Source organism: Ailuropoda melanoleuca, chromosome 5 (assembly GCF_002007445.2).
Source record: "Ailuropoda melanoleuca isolate Jingjing chromosome 5, ASM200744v2, whole genome shotgun sequence".
In the NCBI taxonomy this organism is placed as follows: Eukaryota; Metazoa; Chordata; class Mammalia; order Carnivora; family Ursidae; genus Ailuropoda; species Ailuropoda melanoleuca.
This window is the reverse complement of record NC_048222.1, coordinates 108,371,565-108,391,719: the sequence shown is the minus strand read 5'-3', so window position 1 is coordinate 108,391,719 and position 20,155 is coordinate 108,371,565.

The following is a 20,155-nucleotide window of genomic DNA, read 5'->3' as shown; positions in this document are numbered from 1 at the left end:
AGTGAGAATTCTGAGCTGAAAGTATTGTATATGTGCAGAAAAGTGAATGGAGATGGGTCATATGCCATCAACCACTGCCAGCCTGAATTTAACCCAAAATAGGAAAGATGCCTGAGGGTGGTTTGTTCATGAGGCAAAGCAGGATGTTTGGAGCCAATGGGTAGGTCAAAGCCTTGTTGTTTGGCACAGTCTGATGTCTTCTTTTCAGGCATTGTGAAGTACCGGTGTGAGCCAGCCACAAAAGACCCATCAGACAGAGGAAAGAACTTTTCTGGCTTAACTGAATGCTTTCCTTTGCTTTACAAGCCTCTGATGCCTTTGTTAATTGATTTGCGATTTCATAGCCTAGCCAATATATCTCTGGCTCACAGATGAGAATAAAGTTTCTGTTTATCTTAAACCATCTAATATATTAAAATAGTGTGTTTGGGAGGATTTTAGAATATACACATATATTCAAAATATATAACTATGTATATAACTATATATAAGTGTTTATAACTATATATACTATAACTATATATATTATTATATATATAGTTTTTCAAAAGTTTTGGTTGATTCAAAGCAAAATATTTGGAATTTAAATTTCCAAAGGCGTTAAAAGAAATTTATTTATTGAGCACAATAACTCAACTATAAGGGTTATTTTAGGGGTACCTGGATGGCTCAGTCAGTTGGACATCTGCTTTCAGCTCAGGTCATGATCTCAGGGTCCTGGGATCAAGTCCTGCATTGGGCTCCTCACTCAGTGCACAGTCTGCTTGAGATTCTCTCCCCCTCCCTCAGCCCTCCCCCGTGCTCTCTTTCTCTCTCTTAAATAAATAAATAGATAAAATCATTAAAAAAAGAAATAAAAGTGATATTTCAGTATCACCATGGTGAAACTGACTAGTAAATTAGGTTCAATTTTTGCAGTTTTAGACATAACTTTTAAAAAAGAGAGAAAGAAATTTTTAATAGTAATTTACTTTTTTTTTTCAATGGGGAATTGAACTTAAGAATTTAACACAATTTAAAAATTGAAATTTTACTTCTGTCTATATGATTTTTCATAAACTGACATCAATTTCTACTGTCAATTATTTATTTATTTATTTATTTGACAGAGAGAGAGAGACAGCCAGCGAGAGAGGGAACACAAGCAGGGAGAGTGGGAGAGGAAGAAGCAGGCTCATAGTGGAGGAGCCTAGTGTGGAGCTTGATCCCATAATGCCAGGATCACGCCCTGAGCCGAAGGCAGACGCTTAACCGCTGTGCCACCCAGGTGCCCCTCTACTGTCAATTTTACCTCTTTTTTCCTGACAGGAATCCCACTCTTCCTCTGACAGGGGAATCACTTGGAACAGATGCTCTGTCACTATTTGTGTAGTAGAATGAATCTCTATTAGCAGATAATACAAGAGTTTCCCCGTTTAGGAAAATTCCAAGATGGACAGTGGCATTGAGTGAGGAAGTTGGGACTTAACTTAATTCAAGAGAATGGTCTGGAGAAGAGGAGAGAATAGCAAAACGACAAATAACTGAACGGTTCCATTTACAAAGTTAATGAGGATTGGAGATGGGAGTAGGATGGAAAGAAAGAACAAAAGAGAACCAAAGAGAGACTAGGATAAGCAGCACATTGGGCAGGTGGATCTGACAGAGAAGTAACTGGGGAAAGATTAAAGGGTTTGGGTGCTCGGGGCGCCGGGGTGGTGCAGTCATTAAGTGTCTGCCTTTGGCTCAGGGAGTGATCCCAGTATTCTGGGATCGAGCCCCGCATCAGGCTTCTCCGCTAGGAGCCTGCTTCTTCCACTCCCACTCCCCCTCCCCCTGGTTGTGTTCCCTCTCTCACTGGCTGTCTCTCTCTGTCAAATAAATAAATAACATCTTTAAAAAAGGGGGGGTTGGGTGCTTATAATCACTATTAGGAGCAGGATTTCCTAGTAACCAATTGAAAGATGTTTGCCTGTTTCCACGTTTATATAAACCCTCTCTGGCTCTAACCCTCAGCAAACCTGCTCCACCCCAAGGCTGGCATTCGTATTTTGGTCAGTAAAGCAGTCAGGGTGCTGTTCACCATGGTACAGAATGGCACACTGGGATAACTGGATGATCCAGGAACTTGGGACCAGTGAAGAGTGGCTAATCCCAACCATCCTCACCCACCCCCGAACCATCCCACAAGGACACTCAGAGGTTCTCAGGGAGGCCAGGTCTTCTGACTGTAGATGAGATGGAAATTTGAGCCAATTTTCCTTGCATCACAAAAGCCTGGATGACCTGTGCTAATACGTGGCTTTCATTTGGTTTTACGGGGTCATAGTGTTCTCTGATAATTTCTGTAGATTTGGAGGTTGCTATTAAGATTTTTACTGTGTCTATTATATGCCTAAAATACCAGTCATTTACTCATTGAGAACTTGTAGTCTCAAGAAGGTGACAAGCCATGCATACATGAAATTATAAGCAAACCACAAGTCATCACGTATGTGTAAAACATACATTAGATTTTTAAAATTAATACAGTAAGTCAAAAATTGTGCTGTGCAATTAAAATGGGCAAGTAAAGAAGCCGGCAGTAAAAGTAGAGTAAACTCTATTCCTATTGTCACTGCTCATTATCACTCATTAGACTTTGGTAAAAGCCTCTTGGCTCCCTGTCTTCAGTGCTCTCATCACTAAAGGTTATTCTTTACTTTGTTACTAAATTAATCATAATGAGGCAGAATCCTGTCTGGCACAATGCCTGGCACAGGACAGGGTTTCAAGAAACACTTGTTAAATGAACAATCAGTGATTCTTTTCCATCCTACACACAAATTTCAGTGTCTCATTATTTCCTATTTATCTTTCTAATACTATATCTCATCATACCTCATTACTGCTTATGATGCTTCTATGTTCCAGCCCTACTCCCATTCTTATCTCTTATGCTATGCTCTTCCTTCATTTGATGGGCCCTTTTCCCCATTCCAGAAGTCTGCTTTATCCATCTTTCAAAGCCCTTCCAACAATCAATAGCTTTCTCTCCGAACATCCCAGCAAGAAATAATAACTCTTCTTCCCATCTTCCATACAAATTTATCTTCACCTTCCTATCACACTAATTATTGTTTACTGGATATTACAGTAATTTGTGCCCACAACATCTGCCAATTTTTCAGTATAAAGGTCAGGGTACTTTGAAACAGACAAGAGAATCCAGTTCAGCTAGCTTACACAAAATGGGATTTATTACAGGTTCTTACATAGTTTATAGAATTACTGGGAGGGCCAGAGAATCGAGCTTAGGTCGTTCAATATGTAGGAGCAATGCAACCAAAAGAACCATTTTACTTTATCAAGAGAATTGTTTGCCCAAAGATTCCATTTCTACTGCCTCCCTTCATGGTACCTACAACACCAGGGACAAAACATAGAGTCTAAAATCTCAGATGCCTTGGGAAAACCAAATGCTTCCACCATATTCAGTCTCCCTACTGTGACCCCAAGCTCATGTTGCTACTTCTATTACAAAGTCTTATGTGGGTACATTCGTTTAGTGAAACCTAGTGCCCACATGGAACTGTAGCTACAAGGGAATATAAGAAATGTTATTTCTAGGTACCCACCCTCCACAATCCAGAAACGCATGACAGAAGTGGGTCAGAGCAGATTGAGCCAATCTACAGTATCTACCGCATTTAGTAGGTGGACTGAGAGCATAACTCACGTCTGATCATCTTTGTATTTTCCACTTGCCTACAGGCAGTGCTCAATGACTACGTGTCAAATGAATGCATGAGTGAATGTGTATCTCATGTGCAGTTTGCAAAGAAAAGGGGAGTTGAGAAAGGGGAACCAGAGCTGGGAAAAACTTTGATGTTGCCTTTTCAGAACACTTTATTTAAATCGCCAAACTACCATCCTTTAAAATAAGTTCCTTAATTTACCAAACACTATGAAGAAGAAACAGGTGTCAGAGAAAGAGGATCCTAACTGCTAACTGCCTCCTTTTCTTTCACCACTAATGAAAAATGGCTTGGACGGTCCTTGCACCGCAAGTAAAATTGCAATTTGTTCATTTTTCCCCCAGTTAAAAAACAAACAAAAAGAAAGAGTTTTTTCAGGAAGTTTATAGGTCAAGAATAAAACCTTAAACAACTAATGATATGCATATCCCACAGATACATAAATCACTGAAATAGCTTGTCTTATTTCTCCTATTTAAAAAAATCTACCTAAGAGAGGCTTCTCAAGTGCCAATTTAACTTAATTTGCAAGTGAGAAACACAGATTTTGGTAACATTCTTAACAGGTCACCTTTAAAAAAAAAATCCAGGAAAGCAAAATAATGTGTGTTTTATATTAATGATCATTTAGACATAAACTATTTATAATTTAAAAATAAATGAAAAGTCAACAATGCTAAACAGCATTTAGATAACACCTATAAAACCATGAAGGTCATCACTGACCAAAGTGAAGTACTTTATACATTCATAATATGGGTTATTGAATGTTGCTGTCCCCAACTCCATGACCATCAACGAGTTTTAGTCCCTCTGCCTTCCCTAATGAATTAGTGACAGACCATCACACAAACACCAGAATTATTAAGGGATTCAAAAGTAGCTTCTGGGGTTGCATGTAATGGAAATAACGGTGGGCAAAAAGTTCCCAATTTAATGAACACAAATACAATATTTCAAGAAACCATAAAAATATTTTTTTGCTTAGTGAAATACTGTTTTGTAGGGGAGAGAGAGAGGTAAGGTAGCTGTTTTTACAAGCTCTGTGGTAATTCACTATAGTAGAAAAGATTCTGGAAGAAAGGAAGCTAGCTTTATATCTGCTTGCACAAACATGCCATTTTCCCAAACCACTTAAAACTCTATCATCTTCGTAATTTTCCTTTGAATTTTCCCATAACTCTGACTGAAGAGACTATCAATATAAACCAGTCATCAGGGAGGCAGTGAGATGCAGCTATGATTTTACAGAAAAGAGAGAGCAGTTACATTCCATAACACACCATCGAAGGAGCTCTAGGTCACTTGCAATTAAGAACGCACCAATTATAAAGGACCAGCTTTCTCTTATGTGCCAGAGTTTCCTGTATGGTCTGTTTTTGTGAAAAAGCTGGCCTCTGGGATACAGTACACAAGTACACACAGACTGTGAACATCTAAGATTGTTTTAAAATGTCCAGTTAGAGTCATGAGTTGGACAATGATTGGCTTCTGTTAACTGGGAGAAGACCAGAGTCACTAGGGCAAATTGCTTCCCAATTCCCTCATGTGTCTGAAAGAGCCAAAGGGAGGAGAGCCTGGGTGGCTCAGTCAGTTGGACTTCCAACTCTTGGGTTTGGCTCAGGTCACCATCTCATGGGTTGTGAGATCAAGCCCCGCTTCCGGCTCTGCGCTTAGCGAGGGGTCTGTTTGAGATTCTTTCCCTCTGCCCCTCCCCCTGCTCACGCTCTCTCTCTTTCTCTCTCTAAAATAAATAAATCAATCTTTAAAAGAGCCAATGGGAGGCTGCCTTTCAGAGGAAGAGAACGAGGGCGGGAGAAGGGAGAGTTTCTGTGGAGTGGACCAAGGTGGGGAACATGAAAATGCAGGAATTCAGAGTTTAACTGCTTCCTTTGTGCCCGGTCGAGGGAAAGATCCCCCCACTACCTCCAAACTCATCCATTAAATGCTTGCACTTTTGCAATGGAGAATGTAATTCTCCACTAAATGTAACGTTCAAAGACTTCGCACTTTCTTTTTCTGTGCATCTTTTCCAGGGGTGGTTGTGTACAGTGAAGATAAAAGAATCCAATAACATAAAACTATTTTAATAATTTTTAAAGGAAGTTTAAGTGATACACACTCGATCAGGGTCGATGAAAATGGCACTAGTGTCGAAGGGCAACAGGTTGCTAATAAATACAATAGTTTAGGAAAGTGCTGTTTCTGTCATGGAAAAACTATATTCTGGGAAAAATAATACTACTGTAATTCAGTTTTGAAAGCTATTGAGACTTCTTGGATGAAGAATGTAGTTATTAAAGGCAAAAGTACACAATATGTTGTAATGAAATGTTTGTGCTTCACACTTCATTAAATGTTTTGTGGGTCCCTGGGGAAATTCTATCTCTCACACACAGAAATAATGTTTATACATGGTGGTATCACTAGAGGGAGTGCATAGAGCAATGTTCAAAGGAAGAACTCGCTACGATTTCAGTATGTTCAATTTAAAACACCAAAACGAGACATGTGAAAAAATATGGGTAACACTGATGAAAGAGCACACAAGATTTTGCCATGACTTTGGTAATCTTTATACCTAATTGAGATGCCATTTTTTTCTTAATTTTAAAATAAAATATTATGGGCTTGGGGGTGCCTGGGTGGCTCAGTTGGTTAAGTGTCTGACTTCAGCTCGGATCATACCCTGGGGTCCTGGGATGGAGCCCCTCGTGGGCCTCTGACCTTCTCCTTTAGCCCCCCCCCCAACTCTTGCTCTCTCTCTAATAAGTAAATAAATAAAATCTTGAAAAAATACACATTATGGGTTTTGCTTGAAGTATAGGGTGATGGAGGACACCAGATGGTTTGAATTAGTGGGATTAACTGAAAAAGCATCAGATTCTAAATTCTGCTGCTAAGTAGAGCCAATATCATCACACTTAGGACTCTCAGATTCAGAAAGTTGGCAGTTTGGGGTCTGTTGACTATATTAAGTTACAGTATTTTGAAAGTAAAATGTAAAGTAGTGGTACAATTGCAAAGAAATTCACAAAAAAGTAAAATTCTTGGGAGGTAAGAAAGTCCACTCATAGGAAATATACAAAAAACATAATGAGTAACTTCGTCAGGTCTCATTACAAGAGAATCATTAATCGACAAAAGTAAAGTCATGAAAAGAAAAGAAAACTATGGAAGTTCTTCTCTGTTTATACCCGGGTTTGTTTGTTGTATGGACTTTGTCCCCTCAGCAGTGTTTCCTTAAGACGCACGTGTCTGTTTGATCTAAACATACATACACACACAACATTTCTAAGGAAAACAGAACAAAGAAATGTAAAAAGGAATCACATTCAAAGCAATATTTAAGAAAATGGGCTGATGTTCTACACACGACCAGGTATAAAGTACTAACACCAAGATCCTTTAAAAAATATGAGATTTGCAAGGAAGCTTTCCCTTGCCTCAAGAACATTTTTTCCCCTCAAGAAGTATGTTAACCTTAATGGCTTTCCCTAGAGCTAGAATTTCAATTAGCTGCTTTACTACCATGACTCTAGGCACATAAAAAAGTGGTGACTCTCGAAGAATCTTGTTCTAAGCTACATTCTTCATGTGCACATCTAAGTTGAGTTTAATTATTTTTTTAATTTCCAGGCTCCTGTATAATAATAGTAAGATGCTGGGGGCACCTGGGTGGCTTAGAGGTTAAGCGTCTGCCTTCGTCTCAGGGCGTGATCCCGGCGTTCTGGGATCGAGCCCCACATCAGGCTCCTCCTCTATGAGCCTGCTTCTTCCTCTCCCACTCCCCTGCTTGTGTTCCCTCTCTCGCTGGCTGTCTCTATGTCTGTCGAATAAATAAATAAAATCTTTAAAAAAAAAATAATAGTAAGATGCTAGTTATAAGAAATGCAAAACTTGAACTTGGAAGAACATAATACTTGGATTTTCTTCTTGTTAATAAAAATACATGTTATATAAGTTGATTCATTTATTGAATAGTTACAAATGTTATTAAAAATGAAAGCCCTACAGCGGGGGTGAGAGGGGATGATGCCAACCGTAACAGAACTCTCAGTCTCTACAATCATTTTTATCTGCTCTATTTAATAATTGAATGCATTATGCTATATTAAGCATTATGACAATATAATTATATATTTTACTACATTAAGCATTATGGTAATGTTTTGAAAACCTAAAAATATAAGTTCTTTGAAGAGTTCGCATACTGAGGATTACCAACTGTACAATAACTAATGGTGTATTTCTAACAGACATTTCCAAAATACTTGACTACTACAATAATATTTATGTGGGCCTCTTCACAGTTCCTTTGAAATACACACATGCATCATCTCTGGGGATATTCGGAATAAAGCACAAGTGACAGATAAATAACTAATTAAAACTGCCAAGGTCTCTAAAAGAGCTAAGAAAATGGCAAGGGGCGCCTGGGTGGCACAGCGATTAAGCGTCTGCCTTCAGCTCAGGGCGTGATCCTGGCGTTCTGGGATCGAGCCCCACATCAGGCTCCTCTGCTATGAGCCTGCTTCTTCCTCTCCCACTCCCCCTGCTTGTGTTCCCTCTCTCGCTGGCTGTCTCTGTCTCTGTCGAACAAATAAATAAAAAATATTAAAAAAAAAAAAAAAGAAAATGGCAAGAGTTCAGAGTCTTTTCTCTTGAATGCAACTTATATTTTGGTTCTTTAGGTAATTTCAACATTTTTATGCTTATGTAAAAGGCACATAATGTCTGATTCAGATTACCTAAATTATTCAAATAAAGGTCAAAATTTATCTAAAAGGATTCTTTAAAGAATAACCCTCATCACAAGAAAAAATATATTTTTGGAACTGCGTGAGGTGATGAACATTAACTAAAGTTATTGTGATAATCATTTCACAGTATATACCTATATCCAAGCATTATGTTGTACACCTAAAAACTCATCCAATGTCTTATGTCAATAATATCTCATTAAAACTGGAAAAAATAATAATTCTATTATAAATATGTCCCTCCACTTATGAGCTGTTCATGCTGCTTTGCAGGTGGGCAGTGCTGGCCCTCTGTAGGATGTTAGTCTTGGCACTGTGCCTGTCAAGCACGGTTTCTTCTCTTTTACTTCATTTGTGTATTAAGCCTAAGAGAGGCCCTGATGCCATGCAGTTGGGTTCTTGGATGTATTCAGGAATCAGGGATCAGCCAGGAAGACAGAAATCACTTTAGGTGTTTCCAGTGGAGGATTTAAGACAAGACATTGACTACACAGGTGATGGAAAGAAGCCAAATGGGGTGGTGAGACAAGTCAGAGATTAGCAACAGCAGTTGCTATGACCACCCTTGGGGGTTAAGAGAAAAAGGAGGAGACAGAGCCGCCAGAGCCCAAAAGCTGCGGCCATTGAGCAAGAATCCTAACATGGTGGAGGCCGCCCAGCAGGAGCGGGGGTCAGAGCCATGGAGGAGAGGCAGCTACTGCTGAAGATGCTGAATGTTGAGAAAGAAGAAATACTCTGGATTTTCCCCTTCTCTCACCCTCCACCATCGTCGTTCTGTGTCCATGGCAACCTGCAAGCCAGAAGGAAGGAAATCTCAGAAAGGTAATTCTCAACAACAAGAAGAGGATAAGGACTTTCGGTGCAGGGAACAGATCTGAATGCACAAACGGCACGAATGTTTCCAAACCAGCCCAGTAACTATAGCAAATGTCCCGGTTCACTTCATCACTTTTACCTGGTATCTGTCAAAAACAAACAAACAAACAAACAAACAAAAACTCTATACAGTTCTTTTTGTCCTGAGTTTTGCCTCCTCCCAATTCTTCCATACTTCGGTCAGAACTTTCTTCTAACAGGAAAATCGGATTAGAGGGGCCGCTCTGGTCCTACCTTCTTCAATACATCCCCATGGTCAACAGACAAATATCTAAACTCCCTCAGGTTATATCTCTGGCCCTAATTACCTCTTCACCTTCAATTAGGTACATTTACATAGAGCCATACTGAACTGCTTGTGATTTCCAGAACATCCCATACTCTCATGCCTTCCCATATTTGTCCCTAGGCAAACAGCCACTTGTCCTATGTGAAGTAGTGGTCGTGAGCATGGACTCTAGAGCCACATGGCCCTGGTTTGAAGCCAAGCACCAATGCTTACTAGTTACATAGACTTGGTTGAGTTACTTAAACTTCCTGTGATTAAACAGTTTCCTCTTCTGTAAATTGAGGATAATAAGAGAACCTACCTCCCAGGGTTGCCTTAAAGATTAAATGAGAGTTTGTATATGGAAAGCACGTATAACAGCGGCTAGCACATAGTACCACATTCACATCTGTTGTTGTTGTTACTATTATTTAATTCTTTAAGACTAATGACTACCACTGTTATAAAGGTCTCTCATAGAAAAAGCCAGGTACTCCTTTTCTTAAGCTTCCCCTAGACCTTCTGCACATCTCCAATCATACTGTGCTCTGCGTGTATATTGATCTCCAACAGCAGTGGACAGACAGTTTGAGGGCAGAGGTCTGAGCCCTGTCATCCTGGTCTCACTAGGTCTCCTGCAGGGCCTGACCCAAGTAGATATTCATAAAGATGAGCATCTGTCACAGAAAGGAAATTTCCAAACAATATAACCTGAGTAGAACAGGATAAGAACAAACTTAAGTTTAAGGGTAATAGTGTCTTGGGACCTTTAGATAATAGAAACTCTAGAACGTTGATCTGTATGATTCTTCAGGGGAAAAAAAGGGATTCTTTAAAGGCAGGTTTTGCTTCTGAAACCACTTCTGTGTGCCTATCACAATCCCATTTCCCTCTACACTCTTTCAAATGCCACATTCCCTTATGAAGTTCTCCTTGACCCCTGCAGCCAGAAGAGGGCCTTCTCCTTGACCCCTGCAGCCAGAAGATGGCCATTCTGTCACGACTGATCATTCTCCTAGCTCTTTGTCAGCTCCTCTTGCATCACTCTGCACACCCAACACTGAGCCACCTTTAAAATATTAAATCTGAATTCTCCACTCTGACCACAGGTTCCCAACATCCCAGACTATCAATATGGTCCCACTGTAGCACTCTGACTTCATGGATAGTCTAGCTTTGACCCCTCCCCTCTTCTCCCAGTGGATCACCCCCTCCTGTCACATTTTCTTTCTTCTTCTCATTTCTCACTGCACAAACCCAAAAAGGATTTCAGGAAAAAAAAAATGCAAGCTACCTTTCACCCTCTCAACAGCTTGTAAAGGTCACTAAAATGATGTATTGGATAAATGGGACTTTTTATCCAACACTGTGCACTGAGCCTTATCTGAGGAAATGCTTTTGTGTTCCTTAAAAATCCTGGTAGCTGAGTGATGATCTGCCACTAACTGTGTGAAGACAAATGGTGTTAAAGGAATGTGTCAACTCCTTTTGGGGGTATTTGGGGTGTACTGGGGATGGTAGTGTTCAGTGGCCATGTAATGTGGAAGAAACTACTCTGCCTTCAGGGAGTATCTTGCTGCTCTCTTCACCATAATGGTCCTGCATTTTCTGGCTTTCTCCCGCAGTCATCCTGCCCCTTCCCCGTTCCATGGTAGCCATAATAAAGATGCCCATCGTGACCTAATTCTAACATTGATTTTCTTCACTTACAATGAGAGGAAAATCACGAACCACCTTAAGTTGGAATAAATATAAATTTATGGTTCCCAATTTTACCCCAACCTTTAATACCACTTGTAAATGGCTCATGTGTCTTCCATTAACTTCTCCCACGTTCCAAAGGAGCTATTCCAACCTGTACCTCACACAATCTCCATTGCACAAACTCAATGTTAACTTCTTTAATAAATTAATTCAATGGAGTTAAGTCCAGCATCAATTTCCCATATATTCTCCTATAGCAAACAAGTGGTTCCCAGGAGGCCTTGCATTTTTTAAAAGATGCCTTAGTCTAGCACTAATGCAAGGCAAGTCAATGATGAAAAAAGTTCCTGGCTGCTGAGCGTATGAAGTGAACATCTATTACTTTAGCCTGATTAGTACCCATTCTTCTTTCCTATAAGAGCAGCGTAACACATTTTCCTAGAGCTGGCCAATCAAAGATTGGCATGTCTCCATCTATCCTGCATGCTGGTCATAGTAATTGGTTCAGGGATAGACAAATGACTTAATCACTAATAAAGTGATTCATATGGGAGGGATTTTACTGAAAAGGTTGGGGAAAAGAGTATCTCTCTCTCTCTCTCTTTTTTTTTTCTGGGGCAATTAAGCATATAGAATACAAGCCTGGAGCAAGGGTTGTGCATTTCTTTCCCATTTAGGGAAAAAAAAGTAGTATCGAGCCTATATAGAAAAGCAGAATCAAGAAATTTTTAAGTCTTTTAAAAAGTAAGCTTAATACCTAATAACACTTTTTGAGCACCTGGACCCAGTCATCAGTCTGGAACTGATGAAGAAATTTCCATCTTCCATAAAAGTCATATTTTTATTATTTATAAACAGAAGAATCCCTACTAATATGGCATCTTTCCCCATTCAAGAGGATAGAAAAAAGAAGTAAACAGTCTGAATATAAATTTAAGTTAGTAAATTTGACAATTAAGACACAGAAATTACCTTCTAGGAAGATGGAACTTAGCAAAACTAACTTAACAAGACAGAAAAATCCACAGAACATCTATGATCACTAAAGAAATTGAATTATTAGATTTAAAAAGTCTACCTTCTGGGGTGCCAGGATGGCTCAGTCAGTTAAGCGTCCGACTCTTGATTTTGGCTCAGATCATGATCTCAAAGTTGTGAGATTGAGCCCCAAGTCGGGTTCTGTGCTCAGCAGGGAGTCAGCTTGAGATTCTCTCTACTCTCCCTCGAACTCTCCCCCTATTCCCCCTACTCTCTCCTTCTTTCTCTAAAGTAAATAAATCTTAAAAAAAAAAAAAAGAATAAGAACAAGTAATTTTCTTGGCAATTTATACCAAACTTCCAAAAAATAAAAGGAAAGAAAATCATGTCAAGTAATTTTATAAGATTAATATAAAACTGAGTCAAAATCAGAGAAGAACAGTACAAGAAACAATTATAAGCCAATTACATTTTCAATATAGAATGAGGCTAGGCCAGAAGGTTTGATTAAGTTTAAAGACTGCCAAGAAGGATGACAAAAATCTAGTTCATGGTGACCTTCATTTCAATCTCCTGTTGACCCAGTAAACAAATAAAACACAAAATATATGAGATGAAGACAGAAGAGTGTACATACAGCCTCCCTGTTTGCCCCACCAAGTTTGTCAGAAAGGCACTTTCTAAGCTTTGTTTTCAAAGAGGGCAGGATGAGAAACCTATTGCATGAGAGGAGTCCCTGTCACTAGCTTGCTTCTATTCCTGCATCAGAAAAGGAGAGGGGCCACACCATAAATTCAGGAGTTTATCTACTGCTATATTAAGCAATGTCTGTCTACACTACAATGACACAAGTTTGTGTCACTAATGTATTGTGGTTTTTATTGCAATGCTAGGACCAGAGTAGGCTTGACCATAGCCTATCACAAGTAGACACAAAACTCATAAAAATGTATCTCTGCAAATTGAAGTCTGCAATGTATTTTTTCAAAAGGGGAGGGGGAGGGGGAGGAGAAGAAATAAATGTGTCCCCTATAAGGGGCACTGAGAATAACAAAGAGGAGGCTGTGATGGAAAGCAGTTCAGAAATCAGAGTTGTTTCTTTCAGAGATGTTTAACTTTTGTTGCTTTTTTATAAAAGTGAATAATGTTCAGTTTTTGTTCATCTATTTACCCAAGTTCATGCTCATTACGTGAAACATATATCATAGAATGTTGGACTTCCTGAACCTGCCCGTGAAAATGCATTCCTTCCCAAATGTCCACAGCCAGCTTGAATCTCCCCTCCTTTGGCAGCAGTTCATGCTTTTTGTGAGTATTGCTAGGATTCCTCCGTGTCTGCTTTTAGGCCTGTGTGTGTCCTGGTGAATTCTTCATTCTTTTCATCTGTTTCCTTTTAAAGCTGTTTTAAGGTTCATTGCTTCTTGACCTCTTCAGCCTTGCTGTTCTTCTAGCCCCGTGCAATTCCCCAGTTGCGGCTTCAAGATTCTATTACTGCTGTGCTGTCAACAACCCTTTTCTCCCCTTCTTTCACCAACTTTTGGCTACTCCCTGATCACATTCAGGGTGCAAAAATGCTAGGAGTGAACAGCCGACCAATCCACGACCCCCCCCCACCCCCCAGGAGCACATATGACAGAACCTATTTGGAATCCTTTTCCGTGACGACTAGCTAATGCAGCTAAGCTCCATAGATCAGTTCACTCTCTGGAAGAAACCCAAATAGCAACACAAGAAGGGAGTCAAGGATTAACTGATGCTAATAGAAATGTTCACAGTTGATAGTCCAGACAAAACAGCGCATCCCAGCTGATGAAGGTCTGCATATCATTACAGCGCTATGGAAAGGTACGCTTCCCTGGGAAGGAAAAACCCCCTTTCAATTGTAATGTAGCTTAATTGTTCGCATCTTGTCTGCTAGCTGCATTGACTGTGGTAAGAACTGCATACCACAAGAACAGTTTATAATGGCAGTGGGAACCGCAAGGATGATGTTTATTCCACATCTAAGCCAATAAGCTCAAAGCAGTATTTCATGGCTCCTCATCTTTTTCCATATTATATTAGACTGGTCCTTTCAGCAGGAGTTTTAATGCATTGAAAACCTATTTGGTGGCAAGCTTTAAAAGCATTTAATAAAAGGAATGTGGAGGAAACGTCATCAAGGAGCGAGGTTTGCCTTAATGATTCCTTAACCTGTTTATTATTATCTCCTGCTTCCTAGAGATGATGGTTCAGCAGTTCTATAAATCAAGCTGAAAAAAATCTGAGACTTTTCGGAGCCAAAGGTCCTTCATCCCTACAGGATAATGCAGCCTGCTCGCCTTCCATTATGGGCAGGCTGTGGTTTATTTTGTTTCCTCAAAGGGACCTTCTGGAAGGAATTTTATGGCCATAGTCTTCATGGGAGCATTAAGCAATCAGCGGCATGTGTGGGAAGAGAAAGCACTTGCCCAAAAAGCTATGACTTCAGTTTTCCTTCCTACTTGCTGCCCAGAACTTAGTGGTCTCCTTTAGACCCAATGCCTCGTTGGAGAAAGCATTTGAAAAGTTATCTCTAGACCACACTCATTCATAGAACAGGCAACGTGGGGAAAGGCCTGAAGTTTCCTGTTCACTGAATCGCTGAGGTAAAGAGATAGAATCTGAATGGAAAAGTTTAGGAAAAATACTTCTGGCTCCCTAAATAGGAGCTAGTCTAACTTGGAGGATGTCTGGGGAGCTGATGCAAATCACCTTCCTCATTTTCACTTGGTCCAATCTTTCCCTTTAGTAAACACACATTTCTACAGACAGGGACATTCTGCTGACTTCTACCGGAAAGATCTACAAGCAAAGGTGAAGCCAAACTATATGGAGCAAATGAAAATAGAACCCATGGGATAGCCTGACACTTCGCAGAAGTAAATATGACAAACTTAGACCCACAGGAAACCATTTTATGGCAAAGATTGTGTCCTTTCAAAGAAAAGACGAGGCATTTTACTTTTCGAAATGAAACCTGAGATTAGTGAAACTACTGCCAGATGCCTGGTGGAAATTATTTTGTCTGTAGGGACTTAATGGTGCTCTCTCATGAAAAGAAAAATTAACCTTCAATGAATAAAAAATCTTTAAATTCCATGTTGGTAAAATTATTCTTACATTGTAGTTCTCATCAAGGACTAATATATATATAACACTTGAAGTTTTTCCATTAAACTGTTTTTGAGTTATGAGTGACAAAAAAAAAATAAGTTTAAACACATTGAAAGAAAAAATGAAAAGACAGATCGTTCATGTCCCTTAGCTAGAAAGTACGTTATTTACACCTCTGGCAACTCTCTATACACCCTTCCCAACCCCCATGTTGCTATGGACAATACCATTAGTTACAAGTTTTAGGTAGAAAACATTTTTACTTTAGTGTTTACTTTAATTCAACAAACATGTATACCTAGTAAGGGTAAAATTATGTACTGAGTGCAAAAAACATGTGATGGTAATATGGCATTTAGATTTTTCTTTAAAAAAAGAGCAAGCTGTATGTAATTAGGAATGGCCATGTAAATTCTGGAAATGTCAAATTTAAAATGTCTATAAGACCAGCGAGGGGGGGATGTTCATCAGGAAGCTGGAAACTTGGTCAGAGGACAGGAAAAATTGGACATATTGGGGTGGTAGTCTTTTGTGTCATATGATGTAATACAAAGTAGGCTTCCAATGAAAAATTAAATGACCACTACTATTTTAATCTCTTCCTTGAAATATCTTCTAAAGGGATCAATATACTTTCCCTGGAAGTATTTTACAACAAATATGCTCAATTCTCTGCACAGCCAGCCAAGTAGGTGAAGGGCTCAGGGAGCCATAGTAACTCTTGGAGGGAGGCTACCTATCCAGGCCCACGACGAGCAAGATGGGGCCCAAGAACATAGCAGTGTCTGGGAAAGAGGAGAGGAGAGAGTGGAAAGCTGAGCTATAGAACTGGTGAGGAAGAATTTTCTAAAGAATTGGTAAATATACAGATTTTTCATGTGAAAAGTAAAAAAAAAATTTTTTAAAGATTTTATTTAGTGAGAGAGAGAGCACAAGCAGGGTGAAGGGCAGAGAGAGAAGGAAACTCCATGCTGAGCAGGGACCCCCAATGTGGGGGTTGGTTCCAGGACTCTGTGATCATGACCTGAGCCAAAGACAGATGCTTAACTGACTAAGCCACCCAGATGCCCAAGAGTAAAAATTTTTTGAACAAACAAAAAACAAAGGTAACAAGGTGGGATCTGGTTGCTAACCCATTTTAATTTGTTTTCCTTATTACCCTGAAAAATATTTTCCTCCCTAAAACATAGAAGCCATTTTTCAAAGTTGGGGATTGTTAAACAGGACTTAGCTACTATCCTGCAATGTATTCAATTGTAAGCCTATATCGAACTTTTGGTGTCTCATTTATTCATCCATTTATTATGTAGGTAATTTTTCAGGCACAATTATTGATACCACTTTTCTTAAAGAAGTATCCCCATACAAAAATGCCAATTAGGCTATAAGATGCTTTTCTTATGGAAAAAGAAAGAAGTTGATATCAAGAAAAATCCTTTAGTGATCCTTGAATGAATCTGGTTCTATAAATGCCTTAGTCTCTCCTTTTACAAAAACGAAATAATGCTGGGCAGGAGAAATATTTGAATTTGCTTTAGAAGTTTGGATATGTGGTGTATTACTACAAGTTGGGCTACTGATGCTATTAGCTAACGCTGGACATCAGTCCTCTGCAAATCATCTCACGTCGAGCCAGACCGTCACAGAGACAAAATAGGGGCATGCTGTTCCGATACAGAATGACTTATTTGTCATTCTGCAGCTTGTCAGTTTGCTCTGTATCACACCAAACATCAAGATGGTTGATTTTTGACTTGTCATAACTTTGGCATCTTATTGGCTGATTTCCATACAGCTCTGCATTAAGATCGTAGGCTAGAGAGTCATATAGACTTGTGATCGAGTTACAGCCACACCCTCCGTAGGTCTGTAACTTTGGCCAAGTCAGTTCACCTCTCTGATCTTCCGTATCATCATCAGTAAAATGAGGATTATAATAATATCCACGTCAAGAGTTGTTGTCAGAATTAAAGGAGGTAATGGCTGAGAAGCTTTGAATAGAGTCTGAAGAACAAGATACTGCCTATATATTTCTATTTTTAGTATTATTAATCTGATTCATATGTACAGAGTTCACACAAGTTGAAAAAAATTAAAGACAAAAATGATGGTGATAATCAGAATTACATTCTCCTTGAATGTTCTAGGGAGGAAATCTCTCTCCTTCTCCTGCCCCCCCCCTTTTTTTGAACAGGCTTTTCCATTCTCTCTCTTTTGTATTATGTTAAAACATTCACCTTCTGAGGACCTTTTTTCTCACCAGAGCATATACAAAATTTGATCTCCAATAGCCTTTGGACACTTGCAGGAGTCATCTATCCAACTGAGGCAGCAAAGGCTAGACATTGGCTACCTCAGTTATGACACTTCGGCAACACAGTATCTTGGCATGTCTGCCAGCAATGGGCTGACAGAAAAAAGTTATATGGGAAAAGCACGAAAGCTTGAGGTGCAAGTGGATCTAGTCACAAATTCTTGGGATAGAAAGAACTGGAAGGAAAACAGCTCTGCTAGATGTCAGTTTGTGTAGCAATGCACATGATCTGGTAGGGTACCATACTACCGAGGACCAAAGCAGAAGTCTTTCCCAGAGCCTCCTTTGAAATATACATTTGGTTTCAGTTGAAATTTGTAAGAGAGACTGAGATTCACACAAGTAAAGTGAAGGTGGAAACGGTTTAGAGTAGATCTGATTTTGGACTCTTGAATTTTTAAAGTAACATTTGTTAAGTCATAGGATTTTTAGAAACAAAAATAGAATTTGAAGGTATAAAGACTTGACTTGAACTATTTTTAAATAATAAACCAGCAGGCATATATACTAGTGCTCATTCATTTTTTAGTGAGAAAATGATTATTGTCTCATGAATTGTAGCTTTCTTGTCTGGCACTAAATAATGCAACCTTAGTGAGAAAATCAGGGCTCTGAGACACATTACAAACAGTTACAAATATAGCAGTTACATTACTCTAGTCCTTGCTAGCAGAAGTTTTCATTATAAATATGGATATTAAGAGATGCGTCATTCTTATGTGTGCATGTGCTAATGTGATTCTTGACAGAAAAGAGAAACGAACTCCTCTATATGTGAGTGAAGATACTTTCTTTTCATTCCTTTCAATTTTTTTCTAGAGACAAAAAAAAAAGCACATTTTTCGAAAGCCTCTCTCTTGAGGACCCTTTAGATTGAGACAGGAATGAAATCCCAGCACTGTGTGGAATCTGTACCTAGTTTCTAATTGCACAGGCACATTACCATCGCAGGGCATCGAAACAATACAAATTCCCACCAGGCATTTTCATTAAGGCTCTAACCAAAAAAACATCCAGTTTCTTGCTTGAGGACAGATAACCAGTTGTAGGGCATCTGTACGTGTCTGAAGAGCAGATTGGACAATGGTTCTGCACACAGACGTTTGGTAAGCAGCCTGTTTTCTGGTCCCTGTCTGATTCTTGCCTTCCATGATCCCAGATGATTCAATGTCCTGAGCCCCTCCTAAATTATTATTCAGATCAGTAGTTCCCTGATGTGGTCCCCAAACCAACAATATCAGCATTAGCTGAGAACTTAGTGGGCATGCAAATTCTAGGGCTCTACTCCAGACCTACTGAACCAAAAACTGTGGGGCTGGGGTGTGGCAGTGTGTTTTAGCAAGCATCCGGGCAATTCTGATGCATGCTGGCATCTGGGAACCATAGATACAGAGCGGATTAGCTCCTCTGGAGAACAGCTCTGCTCTCTGCACTCAGCTCTGCTCTGTTCTAGCAATCTCCACACTTCCACCTGCTCTCAACTTTCAAATATGTGTTCAAGTCTGTGTTCTCCTAATGACCTCATTCCTTTTCCCTTTACGTGTGTGTTCTTTTAGCCGTTTCTTTCTTTTCTACCGCTTTATTGGGGGATCAGGGAGGGAGAATTGACAGACATAGGTTATTAGGCTATGGGCATTAGCCATAAGTCTCATATATTTGTATAGACATTTCTACGCACACGTATATTCGGACTTAGTGCCCATTTATCTTTCCTAAAATTGAAATCACTAAAGGTTAGTCTTGTGGGGTGTGTGTGTGTGTGTGTGTGTCTTTAAAAAGAGCAAAATTTTTGCTTTGGGGATGAGCTCCTTTTTACTTCATTACCTTCTTATTTTATCTTTACTAATTACTTTTTTTGGAGGGGAGTTAATTTTCTAGTTTCCTGAGTGGAATATTAATTTTTTGTGCTATCTAATAAATGCATTTATGGCTACAAATTTACCCAAAAGTACTACTTTGCCTAGTTCTCATTTTTTATATGTGATTTCATTATCACTTATTTCTAATGAAATTTGAAGCTAAATTGAAATTTAGTATAATTTATTAAACCAAAGTTATCTGAAAAAAGTTTTGCTCTCTTTTTTTCATCAAGAATGTAGGTATTGAGGGAGACTGGGTGGCTCAGTCAGTTAAGCATTTGCCTTCAGCTCAGGTCATGATCCCGGGGTCCTGGGATCGAGTCCCCACGTTGGCTCCCTACTCAGCGGGAGTCTGCTTCTGCCTCTGCCTCTCCTCCTGCTCATGCACTCTCTCTCTCTCACAAAAATAAATAAAATCTCTGAAAACACGAACTGAAATGGGTGGGAGAGACAATTAACATTTAAGAATTTATTTGAAATATTTTTGTGGCTTAGTATTTGTTCAACTTTTATAACCTTTCTTTGTGCATGTGAAAATATTA